At 37.9% G+C, this 19,425-nt stretch overlaps 1 protein-coding gene and 1 long non-coding RNA gene across 13 annotated transcripts in view; both read right to left on the minus strand.

Annotated features, from left to right (window-relative positions):
• Window positions 1–19,425, minus strand: part of MAPKAP1 (MAPK associated protein 1) — a 267,688-nt gene that overhangs the window by 170,749 nt on the left and 77,514 nt on the right. The window lies entirely within an intron of this gene.
• On the minus strand, window positions 14,563–17,604 carry LOC116535848. The gene is made up of 3 exons (XR_004262370.1): window positions 17,594–17,604; window positions 15,552–15,553; window positions 14,563–14,978 (listed from the first exon to the last, which is right to left on the minus strand). It is a non-coding gene; the product is annotated as an uncharacterized LOC116535848 (long non-coding RNA).

Consider the following 19,425-nt stretch of genomic DNA (forward strand, 5'->3'; position numbering starts at 1 on the left):
AGGGTGTTTTTTATAGACTGACTCTTCAGTCTAACACTACAGCAGCTAATATTTATTAAACAGTCAGATACCATCCCATACATTTGACATCCATAATATTAGCTTATGCAATCTCAAACAACTCTGAGTTAGATTCAACAATTATTTCTATTTTAGAGTTGAAATGGAAGCTTGTAGAAATGAAGTAACTTGCTAAAGGTTACACAGCTAGTGAAGCTACAATGCTAACTTGGGGCTAACTCCAGAGCCTGAGTTCTTACGCATCACTTAAAATTGCCTTCCCACACTGCAAAGTTCCTTACTTTGCTTGTAATAAGACTGTACGGGAACAAAGAGTAACAGGTTACAAATCAACTTCTGGGCTTCCAAAGGATGGCCAGGTCAATGGGCAGACAGGTACCAGTAGGGAGGGTATGTCACGCCAGTGCCTATACTGACTGGGAGGATGATGCATCCAACAGTCTCAGTGCAACCATGGCATTCTAGGCTTCCACTTACCCCACGTCATGCTGTTATTTAAAAAAGAAAAATAGAACAGTATCAGACATGCTTTGCAGTTTCCAGAAAAGTCCTGAAGTTTTAATCAAATAGTTGCTGTGTTCCCATTATGTTACAGTCAAGCCTTTTCACTATGTGACAAAGGAAGCAAAGATTTTTATTTATTTGTTAGTCTGTTCATTTACTGATTTATGTTCACATCTCTTGCTTTCTGAATCCTTTGATGTAAACAGTGAACAAGCCATCACAGCAAGGGAAATGGCACTGACAGTGGATGCTCTGAATCCCCTCCCTTTAAAAAGAGAATTCAAGTCAAGAAAACCCCCAAATGCCATGCTTTCAAAGCCAAATTCTAAAAGCAATCACATTTGCATTTAAGACTTCTTGGGGCTGCCGCTGTGGCACCAAAATCCACCAAAGATAAAGAAGATATTTGTGCTAAGTTGGGAAAGTGGAGACATCAGCATTTCTGCCTTCAGACCATTATTCCTGCTCTCCAGACAACACCTGATAAAGCATCTGGAGTGTTCTGTCTTCTGCGCAGCCACTGCTTTTCCGACGCCTGTGCTCAGGGGTTTCCCTGGGGCTTTCTTTCCAACAATTGCGCAGAGACTCTGAGAGAAGCCCAAATGAGCTGCCTTAACCTTCCAGTAAACTGCTATTTCCATAGAGGATTAAAACAAACGTTTCAAATAAGCCAATTTCCTTTACTAAAAAACCAAAATGACAATAGTAGTACCGAGAGAAACATACAAAGACAATGAATAAGACAGGCTTCTCCTGTCTTTGAGCATGCAAAGAAAGAGAGCAAAAGGTTAGACGGAGATAGGCTACACACTCCCCTCTTATTTCCAATACTGCCCTACAGCAGAGCCTAACTAAAATGTTATACCAGAATTAGACTGAGTCATGCCAAGAGGGAGAGAAAAAACATCTAAATGCTTATACTACCTGATATATGCTGATGTTGCATGTTATATATTTTTAAATTCCTGTTAATTGTAAATTTATCTATTAAAAATGCAACTGTGACATTTTTTAATTAGGTACTTCCAGAACTCTGGGAATGCAAAATGGTTACTTGTTGAACTGATGGGAATGAAAATTCCTCACCATTTTCCAGGTCTCTGTAGAAGAGAACAAGCTTCCTTCCCCTATATGTTCAACTAAATGAACAGGGCATACCCAAAAAAAAAAAAAAAAACACAGCCAGAACAGAAAAAAATCCTTAAGAAATCCCACTCTTGGAATGCTAAGGGAAGCAGACAGCCTCTGGCTTTCTCTGGTTCACCTGCCAAGCTTTTTTTTTTTTTTTTTTTTTTTTTAAAGAGTCTCGCTATGTTACCCAGGTTGGTCTTGAACTCCTGAACTCAAGTGATCCTCTTGCCTCCACCTCCTGAATAGCTCAGACTCAGGCACTTGCCACCATGCCCTGCCTGCCGAGCTTCATACTGTTTTCCTCCTCATCTTCTGACCCTGAGTGCCTTTCTCATTTTTCTTTTTTTTTTTGATAGTTTTGGTAGTTTCTCCCAAAGCCACATTCAATTTTACAGTATTACATGTACAATGTGAGATGTTTCACGTTTAACACCCTTTAACATCATCTTGAACATTTCTGGAAAGAGAGTAACTAAAATTAAAAACAGCTACCATTTACTCTGTGCCAGACACTAAGCTGAGTGTGCCACATAAATTCTCCTTTTTGATCTGTAAAACAGCCGCCACTTACCCTATTTTACAGACAAACTGTGAAGAAGTTAGAGAAATGGTTAAAGGTCACACAGCCAGTAAGATAACTCAGGTGGAAACCCATCTCTGACTGACCCCAAAGACCACAATCTTAACTTGACAGCAATTCTACCCAAGATCAATATATTTGAAAAGCTTTTTTGGAGGGAAAGTTCTTATTTTTAAAAAAATCTCTTCTTATATTTTGAATCAACATTTGCATGAAATAAAGAGCCATGTTATGTGTAAACACAAACTCTCTTCATTCTGTAATATATATTCCTCTCCCACAGCATTTAATACAACACACTAAAAATTATTTTACTATAGGACTTGTATTTCAACCACATGGCAAAATATACATCCTGATGAAGCCTCAAACAGAAAACAACTAAACATTTTTATGAAACATAAAAACACCGGCTGGGCATGGTGGCTCATGCCTGTAATCTGAGCACTTTGGGAGGCTGAGGTGGGTGGATTATCTGAGGTCAGGAGTTCGAGACCAGCCTGACCAACATGGAGAAATCCCGTCTCTACAATCAATCAATCAATCAATAAAGCTAAGAAAGAACCTAGAATGAAAAACAGAACATAATTTTGCCTTAATGATGGTACTTGCCAAAAAGGTGACAAGAAGTGTCAATTTTCTTGGTTACCTGGATATAGGGAACAGTCTCTATCTATAATCTGTAATAAAACTGTGATACCCTCCCCACAACCCACTGCCACCAAAGACCACATGTGAGAGTAAATTAGAATTAAGGCCTCCCATCTGACCTCCAGCCAAGTAAAACTGCCTGTCTCCCCGCAAAATTTTCTTCCTCAGACTTTATAAACATAAACCAACTTTCATATGAAATATCTATCCCAAATTCATATCATTTGATGGACCAGAAAGATTTAAGCCAAGAATTTAAAGTGGTCCTGAGCTGGTAGTGCCCCCAGGTTCTAGGTAGAAGCGAACACAGATCCTCCTGGGAGAAACCTAAATGACTCAAATAATTCCAACATAAGAAGTTGCAAGAAACAATTTGTTCTATCTCCAAATCTCAATACATAGAAGGCATCATGAAATAGGCCCAGAAAGACTGGAGTTAACAGAATGATCAGAAACAGAATACAAAATAAATGTGTAAGGGAAAATGTGGGGTAGGAGCAAGAGACTATAAAAGATTATCAGATTATCCAAGGTGTGATATGATATTATGGTTGAGTAAGAGAATGTTGCTAGGAGTAAATGTCAACTTTCAAACACTAAATAAAGCAAATATGGCAAAATGTTAACAATTACTGAATATAGGTGCTACGCATAAGAGTGTTCACTGAACTTTTACTAATGATTACCTTTTTCGTAATAAAGTTGTTTAAATTACCAAGCAGATTTTTACAAGATCAAAATGAGACTTCTAGAAATTAAAAATACAATAACTAAAATTGGAACTACAACATATGGGTTCCACAGCTGAGAACAGAATCTGTTAGGAAGAGTTGAAGAAATTACCTAGAATGCAACCCAAAGAGACACAGCAATTGGAAATAAAAAAGAGACATTAAGAGATGCGTAGGACAAAATAACACATTCTACTAGGTATAACTAGAGTTTCAGAATAAAAGAATAAACGGTTCAGAGGTAATGTCTGAAAAGACAGTGGCTGAGAATTCTCCAGAATGATGAAAGACACTAATATGAAGATTCAGAAACCCCAATGAATGCGAAAGAAGAAAAATAGGGGGGAAGATCTATATCTTAAAATATCAAAATGAAACCGCATCTATACCAGGCAAATACTAACCAAATGGAGCAGGTGTAACTATTTGAAATGGAGGAAAACTTCACTAGAGATAGTCACAAATGACAAAAGGTTCAATTCACCAGGGAAAAAAAGCAATTCTAAAATTGTGTGAGCATAAAAGCATAACATCACAATATATAAAGAAAAGATAGTAACAATTAAGAAAAAAATGGACAATCTAACAACAGCAGGAAATTCAAGCACATCTTTGTCTAATTGATAGGTCAGACAAAAGAACCTGTAAAGAAAATTACAACACAATTATAGATGGAGTATCCCCTATTCGAAATGCTTGGGACCAAGAGTGTTTCAGATTTTAGATTCTGAAATATTTGCACTATGCTTATTGGTTGAGTACCCAGAATCCAAAACTCCAAAATGTACAATGCTTCTAAACATTTTGTGATTTCTGTTGTTTTTTGATACATGAGTTATTTATAAGTGTTAGATTTTGGAGTAAATCCCCAAAATGTTAGATTTTGGAGCATTTTAAACTTCAGATTTTCAGAGTAGGAATGCTCAACTTGTAACAGTCTTGACCTAATAACAATATTCAGAATATTGTAACCATTAGCAGCTGAAATCACATTCTTTCCAGTTTCACAGATAATATTTATAAAAGGTGACCTATATTAATGGGTATAAAGCCATGCCCAACAAATTTCAAATAATTGGTAACATCATAGCTTCCGTACAAATTCTTTTAGTATTTTTTTAAATTTAAAATTTTTATGTTAGCTCTTTAATTCAGGAGGGGGCATGTGGAGTAAGCTTGGAAATTAAATTTATCTACTAACAATCGGTTGTTGTAGAACCATGGTAAAACGGTACTTTTACGATAAACTGAGTTCCTATACATATTGTCTATTTCCCGATTCCCTATTCGTTCATAGGGAATGAAGCCCTCTGTCCTTCAGTGTTTTTGAACAGGGCAGCATTCACATGCAAATCTTTATGTGAACGAACTTACGTTTTTAATTCTGTTGGGTAGATGCTCTATTAATTAAGAGATCCTGATTCCCAAAGGGAGAAAACTTTCACTTGGAGACACAGCAAAAGTACCACTAAATGTTAAAACTACAGCTGCAGCCCAGGTTCCTCATATCAAGGGACATCAGGCAAGAAGGAAACTCACCATCCTCACAGGAGTGACTGACTCTCATCAGAAGAACACGAGGCTCCTGTTACACAATGGAGGCAAGAATAAACACATCTAGCCAGTAAATCCATTGGGTATCTTATTACTTTTACCCAATTTTGGTGATTAATAGACAAATGAAGCAGCTACAGCCTGAGAAAGGTAAACAGTTTTGGGCCCTCAGAGATAATGGTCTGTGTCATCATACTACTTAAGACCTATACCAGCCAAGATGCTAACAAACCAAGGTTGAAGGGACTACAGAATAGACACTTGAAGACAGAGATGAGTGTTAGCCATGACCTCCAGACCAGTGGCAGAAACAGGACTGTAGATCATTCTACTAACCTTCTTTGTATAAGATTCCCCAAGGAAAAGAAGCCCAACGCAGACCTGAAGGTGTGCTCCCAGAACTTAACATGAAGCCAGTAAACCCAAGCAGCACCAAGGGTGGACTGGCATGGTCACTTCCTGTACCACCCAGATCCCCTCTTTTCAGGAATAAAGGGCATATTTCCCAACTGCTGGAAAGAATGTTGGCTGATGGCTATCAGCTGCTAGTCCTTTCCTGCAATTGTGTTGGCTAATAGAGTCACCTTGCCAAGGCTGTACCTCCTTCTCAGGGCACCCAGTAACCAACAATAGGTCAGACACAAGAATATAAGAGGCCTGACCCCTTTACCCCAAATTGGGACAACTCTGAAGGTCCATCCAGCTGCAGAGTACTCCATGGTGTCAGACGAGGCCTTGTTATGGCTGCATCACAGTCCAGCTCCTCCCTCTACCCCATTCTGTTTTCCTCCCTCTTCCACATAGATGTTGATCCAGAAAGCACTCCCTAACACATTTCCTGCATGTTAATCTCCATTTCAGAGTCTGCTTCCCAGGAGAACCCAACCTGTGACAACAATAGTTTAGTTTTACAAGCAGGTTCCACCAAACATTCAAAAAACAGATAATGTTAAAATTACCCATACTATTTAACAGTCCTGAAAAGGAGCAATTTCTGAATCACATTATAAGGCTAGCAAAAGCTCCATATCCAAACCTGAGAGTATAAGAGAGGAATATTATAGGCCAGGTTTACTTGTGAACAAAGATCATAAAGAAAGTATTAGCAAACCAACCCAGCAGGATATAGAAATTAGGATATTTGATGACCAAAGCTGAGTTTTTCTCATCAAATTCTAGGTTGGTTTAATATTAGAAGATATATTAATATAATAATCATATTAAGGCCGAGCATGGTGGCTCACGCTTGTAATCCCAGCACTTTGGGAGGCCAAGGCGGGCATATCACCCGAGATCAGGAGTTAGAGACCATCCTGACTAACATGGTGTAACCCTGTCTCTACTAAAAATATAAAAATTAGCCAGGTGTGTGCCGGGCGCCTGTAATCCCAAATACTTGGGAAGCCAAGGCAGGGAGGATTGCTTGAACCCTGGAAGTAGAAGTTGCAGTGAGCTGAGATCACACCATTGCACTCCAGCCTGGGTGACAGAGTGAGACTCCATCTCAAAAACGAAATCATCATCATCATCATATTAAGAGATAAAGGAGAAAAATCATAGGGCAGTATAGGTAAATAAAGTACTCAGTATATTCAACATTTAGTACAGTACTGAGTATATTCCACACAGTACATTTTGATTTACAAAATAATATTTATTGTAGCTTTTATTAACCCAACATAGACCATCTGCTAAAATAGGAACTATCATCCTAAATGGTGAAATATTGAAAACATTTCCTTTAATATCAGAAACAAGACAATTTCTTTTCAACATGGTACTGTGAAGTAATAAAAAGAACTTTAAAAATTTTCAGCTCTGTAAAGCAAGAAAAATAAAGTATAAGGATTGGAAATAAAACTATCATTATTTGCAAATGACCAACTCCACAGAAAACCAAAATAGATATAAGTTAATGGAAGTTATAGGAGTTTGCTCAGGTTACTGACATTAAATCAATGTTGAAGAATCGACTGCATTTCTAAATACCAGCAACAAACAAGAAGACACTATAATTTAAATAAAATATTGAAAGAATTTAAAAATATAATATTTAATAAGTGTATGTGAATCAATCTAACATGGAGAAAATGGTAAAATTTTATGAAAGATATTATAGGTCATTTAAATAAATGATATACCATGTTCAAAATGGTACAGATGTCAATTCTCCCAAACTGATCTACAAATTTAATCCAACTCTAATCAAAGTCTCAATAGAAATTTTTTTTTAACTTGACAAAGGATTTTAAAAATTTATATGGAAGGGGCGGTGGCTCACGCCTGTAATCCCAGTACTTTGGGAAGCTGAGGTGGGTGGATCACGTGAGGTCAGGAATTCAAGACCAGCCTGGCCAATATGACAAAACCCCATCTCTACTAAAAAGACAAAAAAAAAAAAAAAAATCAGTCGGTGTGGTGACAGGGCAATAGGTTAAGAATATACAAGACACTCACAAATAACAAAAAGGAAGTTGAGGCCTGGCACAGTGACTCATGCCTATAATCCCAACACTTTGGAAGGCCAAGGTGGGTGGATCACTTGAGGTCAGGAGTTTGAGACCAGCCTGGCCAACATGATGAAACCCCGTCTCTACTAAAAATACAAAAATTAGCCAGGTATGGTGGTGCATGCCTGTAATCCCAGCTACTTGGGAGGCTGAGGCACAAGAATCACTTGAACTCAGGAGGCAGATGTTTCGATGAGCCAAGATCACGCTTCTGGCACTCCAGCCTGGGCGACAGAGTGGGACTCTGTCTCAAAAGAAAGAAAAGAAAGACAGAAGAAAAAAGAAAAGAACGTTGAAGGAGCATGATTTATATCAGAAATTGTTTTACGTTTAAAGTAATTAAAACAGTGGATCCCTGTGATATTAACACAGGGAAAACCAAATAAACAACTGAAACATAAGAGTCCAGAAACAGTAGCACAAACATAGGAAAATTTGATATATGACCAAGCAAGCATGACAAATCAATGGAGAAAGGTGGAACTCAATAAATAATGCCAAGACAACTGGTTAGCCATACAGAAATAAAACAGAAATCAGACCTCTACCACACTACCATACAGGCAAAAAATTAGTTCCAGATAGATTATTTAACTATAAAAACTTTAAATACAATTTGGGAAAATAACTTTATAGTCTTGAGGGAAAAGATTTCTTAGAACACAAAAAGCATAAATAATGAAGAAAAAGACTGATAATACATTAAAAACAAGAATTTCTGTTCATTAAAAGGCACCAAAAAGAGAATGAAGACAAATCACAAACCAGAAGAATCTACAACAGCTGCTACCCAATACATAAAAAGGGTTAGTATCCAATATACATTCAAATTTTTTTTCATATCAGGAAGAAAATGATAAAAATAGAAAAAATATTAGAACAAGTATGTCACATAGAATAAGAAACATAAATAACCAATAAACACACAAAAAGATCAATTTCAATTGTATTCTGAGAAATGCAAATTAAAATCATAATGAGATACATTTTCACACCCATAAGACTAGAAAAAATTAAGTCTAGGGGAGCAGGACACTGATAGACTGCTGGCAGGGGCACAAATGGGAATAACCACTTTGGAAAACAATTTGGCATTATCTACTAAGTTGAAGCTACACATATATCCCATGACCCTGTAAGTCCACATTTGCATGTATTCCCTAACAAAGTTTTTCAAACCATGGTCCTGAGGGCTGTCAACCAATCTTTCCTTTTAAAATTAAATAAAATAGAATTGATTAGAATTTAAAAAAATAGCATACATTTATAGTTAGTAAAAGTTAAGTATTTTTCTATGAAAATAGTTTACATATATCATTTATCTATATGTGCACTTTATATGCATGTACTCATTCAGAATGGGTTTCTTTTATATATGACTCACGGCCAAAATGTTTGTAGGCTGGGCACAATGGCTCATGCCCGTAATCTCAGCACTTGAGAGAATGAGACAGGAGGATCACTTAAGCCCTGGAATCCAAGACCAGCATAGGCAAAAAGGGAGAACCTGTCACTAAAATTTTTTTTTACATTAGCCAGATGTGTCACAACAAAATGTTTCTTACATTAGCCAGGCGTGGTGGCAGGTGCCTATCGTCCTAGCTACTCCTGAGACTGAAGTGCCAAGATTACTTGAGCCTGGGAGGCCTAAGCCACAGAGAGCCATGATCAGGCCACTGTACTTACTCCAGCCTGGGCAAAAGAGACCCTGTCTCATCATAAAATAAAAAAAATTTTAAAGTCTGTAAGTCTCTGCAATGGGGTAATTTTTACACATTTAAAATACTTATAATAAACAGTATTATTTGTAATAGCAATAACTGGAAAACACTGAAATGTTCATCACAGTGGAATGGATAAACTGCAGAGTACCCATATATCCGAGTCTCTCCACTAATGAAAATGAACTCACTATGGCTACAGCCACCAATATGGGTGAATCTCTGAACATAATGTTGAGAGAAAAAAGTTACAGAACAACACATAAAGTATAATTTTATGTACATAAAGTTCAAAAAAATATTGTTGAGGGATACAAATATACAAGATAAAGCTATAAGGAAAAGCAAGGGAATTAAAGACATGTCTGTGAGTGGTAGGGAACAAGAAGAACAGAGGGAACTTCGAAAGTAGAAGTAATATTATGCCTCCCAAAACAGTGCTAGCTGCATGAGTGACTATTGTACAACTAATTATACCTTGTAGATATTTCACAAATCGTCTATGCTTACTCAGTATTTAATTTTTTCTAATTTAAAACAAAAATATTTACAAGTGAACCCATTTCTCTAATTCACTAGTAAAAAGCTTCATAACCTTTCCATATGTGGAGAGGAAAAGCAATCAATGACTCCCAAGCAACCAGTAACTTCCTTTAAGAACTTAGGGAGGATCAACTGAAGTCAGGAGTTCGACACCAGCCTGGCCAACATAGTGAAACCCTGTCTCTATTAAAACCACAAAAATTAGCTGGGTATGGTGGCAAGCACCTGTAGTCCCAGCTACTAGGGAGGCTTAGGCAGGAGAGTCGCTTGAACCTGCGAGGGGGAGGTTGCAGTGAGCTGCGGAAAAAAAAAAAAAGGGTAGGCAACAGGCTGAGTGTTAGAGACAACCCAGTACCCATGATGGGAATACAACGAATCAAGGAAAAGAAAGTAGGAAAATAAAATCTCAAACTTCTACTAAGTTTCATTCAAATTCTAATTTCAGCTGCTAATTCAAATGTTGGTCTGTATTTAGTAAAATGCAACATTACTACTAAAACACAAATATATAATCTTACAGTGTATTGTCAAGTACTAATTATTTTTCAGAATTAAAGAAAAAAGAATACCAAGTGATTTCAAAGACAGAAAAGACCCATAGTCACTCAAAACACACACCTCAAATATGTTTTTCAGTAATGATAAAACAATAACAAACAACTATTTAATATAGGTTCTCATTAGCAATGCAGAAAAGGGTCACTTAGAAGAATTCAAAGATACTTTCATCTACCCCCAACCCTTATTTTTACTCATGAAAATTTGTCTTAGGCTGGGCACAGTGACTCACGTCTGTAATATCAGCACTTTGAGAGACCAAGATAAGAGGATCCCTTGAGCCCAGAAGTTTGAGATCAGCCTGGACAACATGGTAAAACCTTACCTCTACAAACATTTTTAAAAATTAGCTGGACATGGTGGTGCATGCCTACTGTCCCAGGTACTCAGGAAGCTGAGGTGGGAAGATTATTTGAGCCCAGGAGGTCAAGGCTACAGTGAACCATGATCACGTCACTGCACCCCATCCTGGGCAACAGAGTAAGCCCCTATCTCAACAACAACAACAACAACAACAACAACAACAACAACAACAACAAAGGTCCTAGTATCTTCTGCTTACCATAAGCATGGGCTAGTCACATTTTAGAGATATTCATGTCTTGCATTTAAAGAGGGAGTTAACATTCCCCCAATGCCACCGTTTAGCTTAGTGACAAGTACTGTGGTGGTGATAGCGATAACATTAACAATAGCAACAACACTGGACAAGAGGAAGTTACAGGTGTAAGAATGGAAATCGAAGAGGTTTAAAAAAATCTGCATTTTGGAGAATTGCTTGAACCCGGGAGGCGGAGGCTGCAGTGAGCCAAGATCGTGCACTTCATTCCAACCTGGGCAAAACAGCAAGGCTCTGTCAAAGAAAAAAATCTGAATTTTATTCTGTATATCTCTGCAAATTAACAGTACTTTTATATGTGTGAAAATCCTAAAAGAACAAATGAAAAACTACCACAGAGAATTTGGTAACATAAAGGAATACAAAATTAACACAGAGAAATCAGCAACCTTCATATATACAAACACAGCAGAAAATAAGACCCCATTTACAATTGCAACTACAAATTCCTAGGAACAAAATTTAAAACTATGCAAGACATTTGAGAAAAATTTCTCCACATTAATTCAAAATCCAGGAGCTATAAAGGCAAAACTTGCATATTTTGCTAAAATAAAAAAATCAGTGCATAGTCAAATTTAAAAATTCCATCAACAAAGTCAAGATACACAATAAACTAGGCTAATGGCCCTAATATATTTTTAAAACTCTTAGAAAATATGAAAAAGTTCAAGAATCCAACACATCTGAGTAGTTAACAATAACTGTCAAGAGTCTTAAACAAATAAAAAGGAGCCCAATCTCACTAATAAGAGAAATGTAATTTAATTAAAATTATACAGATTTGGGCCGGAAGCAGTGGCTCCCGCCTATAATCCCAGCACTTTGGGAGGCAAACGTGGGTGGATCACCTGAGGTCAGGAGTTAGAGACCAGCCTGGCCAACATGATGAAACCCCACCTCTACTAAAAATACAAATATTAGCTGGTTGTGGCGGGGCACACCTGCAATTCCACTACTCAGGAGGCTGAGGCAGGAGAATCACTTAAACCCAGGAAGCAGAAGTTGAAGTGAGCCAAGATCACGCCACTGCACTCCAGCCTAGGTGACAGAGTAAGACTCTGTCTCAAAAAAAAAAATATTACACAGATTCTAGACTGGCAAAAATCCAAACATTTGACAACTTCTGTGACAAGGCAATGGAGAAAAAGGCAAGGTCTTAACATTGCTGGTAGTAATGTAATTGAAACAATCCCGAAGGAGGACAATTTGGCAATACTTACAAAAATTACAAATGCATATTACGTTTGACCCAGCAACTCCGCTTGGAATTTATCCTACACACATAATTGCACATGTACAAGATGCCATATGTACAAGATTATTCACTACAGCATTGTTTGTAATAGTAAAAGATTAGAAACAACTCAAGTCTTCACCAACAGAGAATTAGTTACATAAATTATACTATTTCCAAATGATGAAATACTATGCAGCAGTATGAAAGGACAAGAAATTCTCTGGCATTAACAGAGACAGATTTCCAATCACAATGTTACATGAAAAAAACAGGCTCCAGAAAAGTGTTAATAATATGCTACATGTTGTATAAAAGGGAAGAAAAGTAAGTATATTTTCTTAGGGACGCTAGAAGACAATACAAACTAATAAAGTGGGTATCGGTAGGAATGACATGAACGGGGGACAGGAGGAAGTGAGACGTTTCACTGTATAATGCCCTTTTACATTTTTGTACCATAAAAATGTATCACCTATTTAAAACATGAAATCAAATAATAAAACAAGAATAACAACAATGTTATCAGGCCAGGTGTGGTGTCTGATGCCTTTAATGCCAGTACTTTGGGAGGCCTAAGTGGGCAGACTGTTGAGCTTCGGAGTTTGGGACCAACCTGAGCAACATGGCAAGGCCGGGTCTCTACCAAAACTACAAAAATTAGCCAGGTGTGGTGGCATGTGCCTGTAGTCCCAGCTACCCCAGAGACTAGGGAAGGAGGATCACCTGAGCCTGGGAGGTAGAGAGTGCAGTGAGCTGTGATCACGCCAGTGCACTCCAGACTGGGCGCCAGAGCAAGACTCTCTCTCAAAAAAACAAAAACAAAACACAAAAGTGCTATCATTTATTGAGTGCTTACTTCATGGTAGACATGTATTATCTAATTTAAGTCTCATTAACACAATGAAGTCGGTAATATTATTAACCTTCGTCTAAAAGAGACAAAACAGGTGCAGAGAATTTTCCACATTTGTAAACCAGTGTAAACAGCAATAGTACCTATCTTAGAAGTTCATATGAGGATTAAATGAGATAATGTATATAAAATACTTGGCACAATGCCAAACACATAGTAAATGCTTTATCAATGCTTTACTATTTCAAGGCAATAGCTCTTTTCAAGGATGTTTCAATCAACTGAACCAAATAAAATAACAATAAAGTCAGATAAGAAGTTAGCAAAGGTGCGTTAACTGAAATGTATATGTTTAGATTAAACAGCCTCTAGTTAACTGAAGGCTGCTTTAGATGTGCTATATCCTCACTCTACAAATTACATAGTCATTAAAACAACTTCTCATACCCCATAACTATACATGGGTTAAGGTAACTATTTAATAATTTTAACATATTTGATACCTGTACATCAGGTATCAACTGAAAAGTTTAGGATTGTAACCACTGTTTATTTTTAAAAGAAGGAGAGTAAGAAGTGGAATCATCAGCAGATGAACAGACAAGGTAATGTGGTATACATATACAATGGAATACTATTCAGTCATATAAAAGAATGGAATCCTGTCATCATTAGTAGCAGCATGGATGGATGAGTCTGGAGAACATTATGTTAAGAGAAAGAAGTCAGACACAGAAAGATAAATATCACATGTTCTCACTCATATGTGGGAGCTAAAAAAAAAATGAGCTCATGGAAGTGGAGAGTAGAATTGTGGATACTGGAGGCTGGGAGGAGTATGGGGAAGGGTAGGTGGGGAGAGGCTGGTTCATGGGTACAAAATTATAGCTAGATAGGAGGAATGAGCTCTGGTGTTCCACAGCACTGTAGGATAAACGGTTAATTATAATTTATTCCATTTTTTCAAAAATATGGAAGAAAGAATTTCAAATGTTCAGAACACAAAGAAATGATAAATGTTTGAGGTGATATATTAATTTCTCTGATTTGATCATTACACATTGCATACCTGTATCAAAATATCACTCTCCACCCCCATAAATATGTACATTCATTCATTCATTCATTTTTCCTGAGACAGAGTCTCACTCTGTCACCCAGGCTGGAGTGCAGTGGCACGATCTCAGCTCACTACAATCTCTACCTCCTGGGTTCAAGCAATTCTCCTACCTCAGCCTCCTCAGTATCTAGGATTACAAACGTGTGCCACCATGCCCAGCTAATTTTTCTACTTTTAGTAAAGATGGGGTCTCACCACGTTGGCCTCTTGACCTCATGATCTCCCCCGCTCAACTCTCCAAAGTGCTGGGATTACAGGCATAAGCCACCGTGCCCGGACCAATATGTACAATTATTACATGTCAACTAAAAATTAAAAAGCAAGAAAGGGGATTTACATTCCAAAATACTGTCATTTCTAATTTACTCAGTTACTCGTGGACAACAGAATATTCCACATCATGAAACTACACAATTATTGTACATGTTGCTGACCCATAAGCAAGATACTATTTTGGGAAAGTCTCAAAAGAAATATCAAACTTTCCCCTTTCTAAAAGAAAGCTATACCATCTAGGGCTTGCTTTGATATTTAAGCCTGATGAAAAGAATATGAAGAGAGGAAAAAAAATCAATCCTGCAAAGCAGCAGCTGGCTTTTTAGAAGCTTAGCAAAAGCCGTGTTCAATAAAACTGAGGCAGGACTGCCTGGCACAGCAGCTCATGCCTGTAAACCCAGCACTTTGGGAGGCCAAGTCAGGTGGATCACTTGGGGTCAGGAGTTCAAGACCAGCCTGACCCACACAGTGAAACCCCATCTCTACTAAAAAAACGAAAATTAGCCTGGCATGGTGGTGTGTGTCTGGAATCCCTGTTACCTGGGAAGCTGAGGCACGAGAATCACTTGAACCCAGGAGACAGAGGTCGCAGTGAGTTGAGATCACACCACTGCACTCCAGCCTAGGTGACAGAGTGAGACACCATCTCAAAAACAAACAAACAACAACAAGAAAAAACAAAAAACAGGTGGGACAGGATTCACAGCAAAGTCTTACAAAACATTTTGTTTTAATTGTATTTTTAAGTTTTTGTCTTTGTTCTGTGTGAAAAATAGGCTACATTTGAATTGTCCAATTATACGGTAACAAAGTACATAAGAAAAAACTACTCAAGTCATAAAGTGTAGTATGAAGCAAAATATAAAAAGTCTGTATCATTAAGGACTGAATGAGAAAATGCTTTGTACAACCTTTAGTCTCTGTAAGTGTAAGAGGAACTACTCTATCTATTCTACAGAACTATAAGGGAACTAGGTACGGAATTGCTCTCCCACATTTTCTAGCTTTAGTCATAAAAAAGTCTTTCTACACTTTAAAAAATACTGGGAAGAACAGTCCCCACACTTCTCCTTGTACCTGGCATGGCCTCACCTGTTCCAGGCTCTGTCAAAAGTGCCTGCTCAGCAACTGCTTCTGTGTGTTCAGCATGTTGGGGTCAGGGCCCTGGCCAGCCTTCTGGAAACAAGTCTGTGGGGTCTAGCTCCCTCTGACTCCATTACTGGCACAGATAGGGTATGAGACAGCAATTCTAGTAAGTTTGTCTCCTATGCAGATCCAATCTTTCCCTGGGTGAGTGCCTATACTGTCCAACAACCACTAGCCACATTTGGCTATTTAAATTTAAATAAGATTAAAAACACAATTCCATCACCACATTGGCCACATTTCAAGTACTCTACAGTCACATGTGGCTAATAGCTACCACACTGAACAGTGCAGATACAGAATATTTCCATCATCATAGAAAGTTCTACTGGAGAGTGCTAGTCCAGACTCAGTGGGGAAGGAATTAAGGAAGCCTGATTAGGGCTGCAGATTCTAACCAGATTCACTAATAATAATGTAGTTGTGTTTAATTCCATTTTTCTGATTTCTCCATCTAACTCTCGAGGTTCCAAAGTCAGATCAGAGAGGTTTGATTAATATTCACATCCAAAATCCCTAATAATTACAAACACATACAGAAGAATTTATGTGTCACTATGCAACAGGTTTATTTATATAATTTAATTATCAGTACAATCTTATAAAGAAGATACCATCCCTTTTACAGATGAGAAAATAAGGCTTAGAGAAAAGTGGTTTTCTTATTCTTTTTTTCACCACACAGCTAGTAAGTGGTAGAGTCAGGATTCAATTTAAAAAATCAAACAAGCCAACAAAAACTGCTAAGGCAATGTCTTATGATCATCTTTAATCCATGACCCCTTCCAATAACTTTAAAAATTTCACACTATCCCAAAGATGATACATACCCTACTGCCATTAAAATGCCTTTATCTCCCATTAAAGCGCCTTCTATCAGGCTGGGCACAGTGGCTCACGCCTGTAATCCCAGCACTTTGGGAGGCCAAGGAGGGCAAATCATCTAAGGTCAGGAGTTTGAGACCAGACTGACCAACATGGAGAAACCCTGTCTCTACTAAAAATACAAAATTAGCTAGGCATGGTAGTGCATGCCTGTAATCCCAGCGACTCAGGAGGCTGAGGTAGGAGAATCACTTGAACCCGGGAGGTGGAGGTTGGGGTGAGCCAAGATTGCACCATTGCACTCCAGCCTGGGCAACAAGAACAAAACTCCATCTAAAAAAAAAAAAAAAGCCTTCTATCTTGAGTACATTTCCAATAGCTAGTTTTTTAAGGCTTTACTTTTAAGTTATTATGTAAAAATTAATTTTTCATTTCCCAACATTAAAATATTTTTTTCAAAATACATTGATTTCCCCCTTAAACATACATACAGTGAACCACAAAAGTGAAGACCCTCTCTAATCTTTCCAGTTTTAGAGATGGGAATAGTGAAGCCAGAAGAGAGTGGGATGGGAACACCCAGGCTGCACAGAGACAGAGAACCACTGGCACCGAAACACATTAGGAGGGCACCGCCAGCACACTTGACTTCACCTGACTCTTTTCATTTTTAAAGAGACAGTGTCTCACTGTGTTGCCCAGGCTGGGCCACATATGCTGCCTCAAACTCTCAAGTAGCTGGGACTACAGGTGTGTGCCGCTGTACCCAGCTTTTCACCTGACTCCTAAATGGCAAAATTCCGTACACCCCAACCCATCTCGTCCTCCAAAAAGTTAAGATTTTATCCTACTTTATGGTAGGTCTTGTGGGATATACAGGAACAAAGCTCTGAAAGCATTCAGGTAAGAAATCCCACGGTTTTTATAGGCTGTGGGAGCCAGAAGAGATCTCAGAGAACTAATTCACTTCCTAATTTTAGAAATGAGGAGACAGAAGCTCAGTTACATACAAACTGAGGCATCCTGCCTTGCACCATTTTATAGTTCTCTGAGACAAAGGTGGCCTCTTCATTTAATTTTACAAAGTGACTACTTAGTGTTAGGGTCTATGGTAGTTGCTGGTGTTAGAAACATCAAGTGGACATTGCCCTGTCCACACACAGCTTACATTCTGAGAGCAAATGATACATAAATACATAATTACAATGGAGCGTCATAAGTACTGTGGTAGTGAACTTGTAGGACTCAGAGGAGGCCATGTATGAGCTGAATCTTAAAGGATAAACAGGAATTCATTACAGAGGAAGACATTCCAGGCAGAAGAATACTATATACAACAGAAAATGGAATGGGCAAGAAGACAGGGCAGGTGACAAGGTGGGAAAGAGGCATTTTAAATAAAATCCTTCATTATGCAGACTATCAAGAGCCATATAAAGGATACACTCTAAACGTCATTTTTACATCTGTGAGTAGTGTTCTTATTATAAGTCATTTAAGAAAAGAAAATGTCTCTTCAACAAATGGCACTAGGAAAATGAATTGTATGGATTCTTTTGTATGGATAGCCACATACAAAAGAATGAAGTTGGACCTTACACCATACACAAAAATTAACTCAAAATGGATTAAAGACTTAATGTGAGACCTGAAACTATAAAACCCCTAGAAGAAAACATGGGAGAAAGCTTCATCACATTGGATGTGACAATAATTTCTTGAAATATAAACCAAAAGCATGGGTAATCAAAGCAAAAACAGACAAATGGGACTATATCAAATGCAAAAACTCCTTTGCAGCAAAGAAAACAATCAACAGAGTACAAAGGCAACCTATCCAACAGGACAAAATATTTGCAAACGATACATCTAATCAGGGTTTTTATATCTAGCCAGAATATATAATGAACTCTACAACTCAACAAGAACAACAACAACAATTTAAAATGGGCAAAGGACTTGAATAGACATTTTTCCAAATAAGACATACAAATGGACAACAAGCATATGAGAAGATGCTCAACATCACTAATATTAAAGAAACACAAATTGAAACCACAATGAGGTATCATCCTTACACCTGTTAGGATGGTCACTGTCAAAACATATATATATATACACACACACCAGAAAATAAAAAGTGTCAAAAAGGAGGTGGAAAAGTGGATGCCTGTGCACTGTTGGTAGGAATGTAAAATAATGCAACGAAGATGGAAAGCAATGTGAGGTTCCTTAAAAAATTATAAATTGCATTACCATATAATTTTAGTAATCCCACTGTTGGGTATATATCCAAAAGAACTGAAAACAAGATCTCAAAGAGATATTTGTACATCCATGTTCAGCACAGCATTATTCACAATAGCCAAGAGGTGAAAACCTAAATGTCCATCAAAAGATGAATGGATCTGGGAGCGGTGGCTCATGCCTGTAATCCCAGCACTTTGGGAGGCCAAAGCAGGCGGACTGCCTGAGGTCAGGAGTTCGAGACCAGCCTGACCAACATGGAGAAACCCCGTCTCTACTAAAAATACAAAAATAGCTGGGTCTGTAATCCCAACTACTCAGGAGGCTGAGGCAGGAGAATCACCTGAACCTCAGAGGTGGGGGTTGCGGTGAGCCGAGATCATACCATCGCACTCCAGTCTGGGCAACAAGAGCAAAACTCCATCTCAAAAAAAGAAAAAAAAAAAGAGAGACTATGGTGTATACATACACTGGAACATCATTCAGCTTTTAAAAACAAGGAAATCCTGTCCTATGCTACTACATGGAGGACATTATCCTAAGTGAAATAAGCCAGTCAGAAGAAGACAAATACTGCATGATTCCAATATTACTA

Source organism: Sapajus apella, unplaced genomic scaffold, assembly GCF_009761245.1.
Source record: "Sapajus apella isolate SASKATOON/1434 unplaced genomic scaffold, GSC_monkey_1.0 scaffold97, whole genome shotgun sequence".
In the NCBI taxonomy this organism is placed as follows: Eukaryota; Metazoa; Chordata; class Mammalia; order Primates; family Cebidae; genus Sapajus; species Sapajus apella.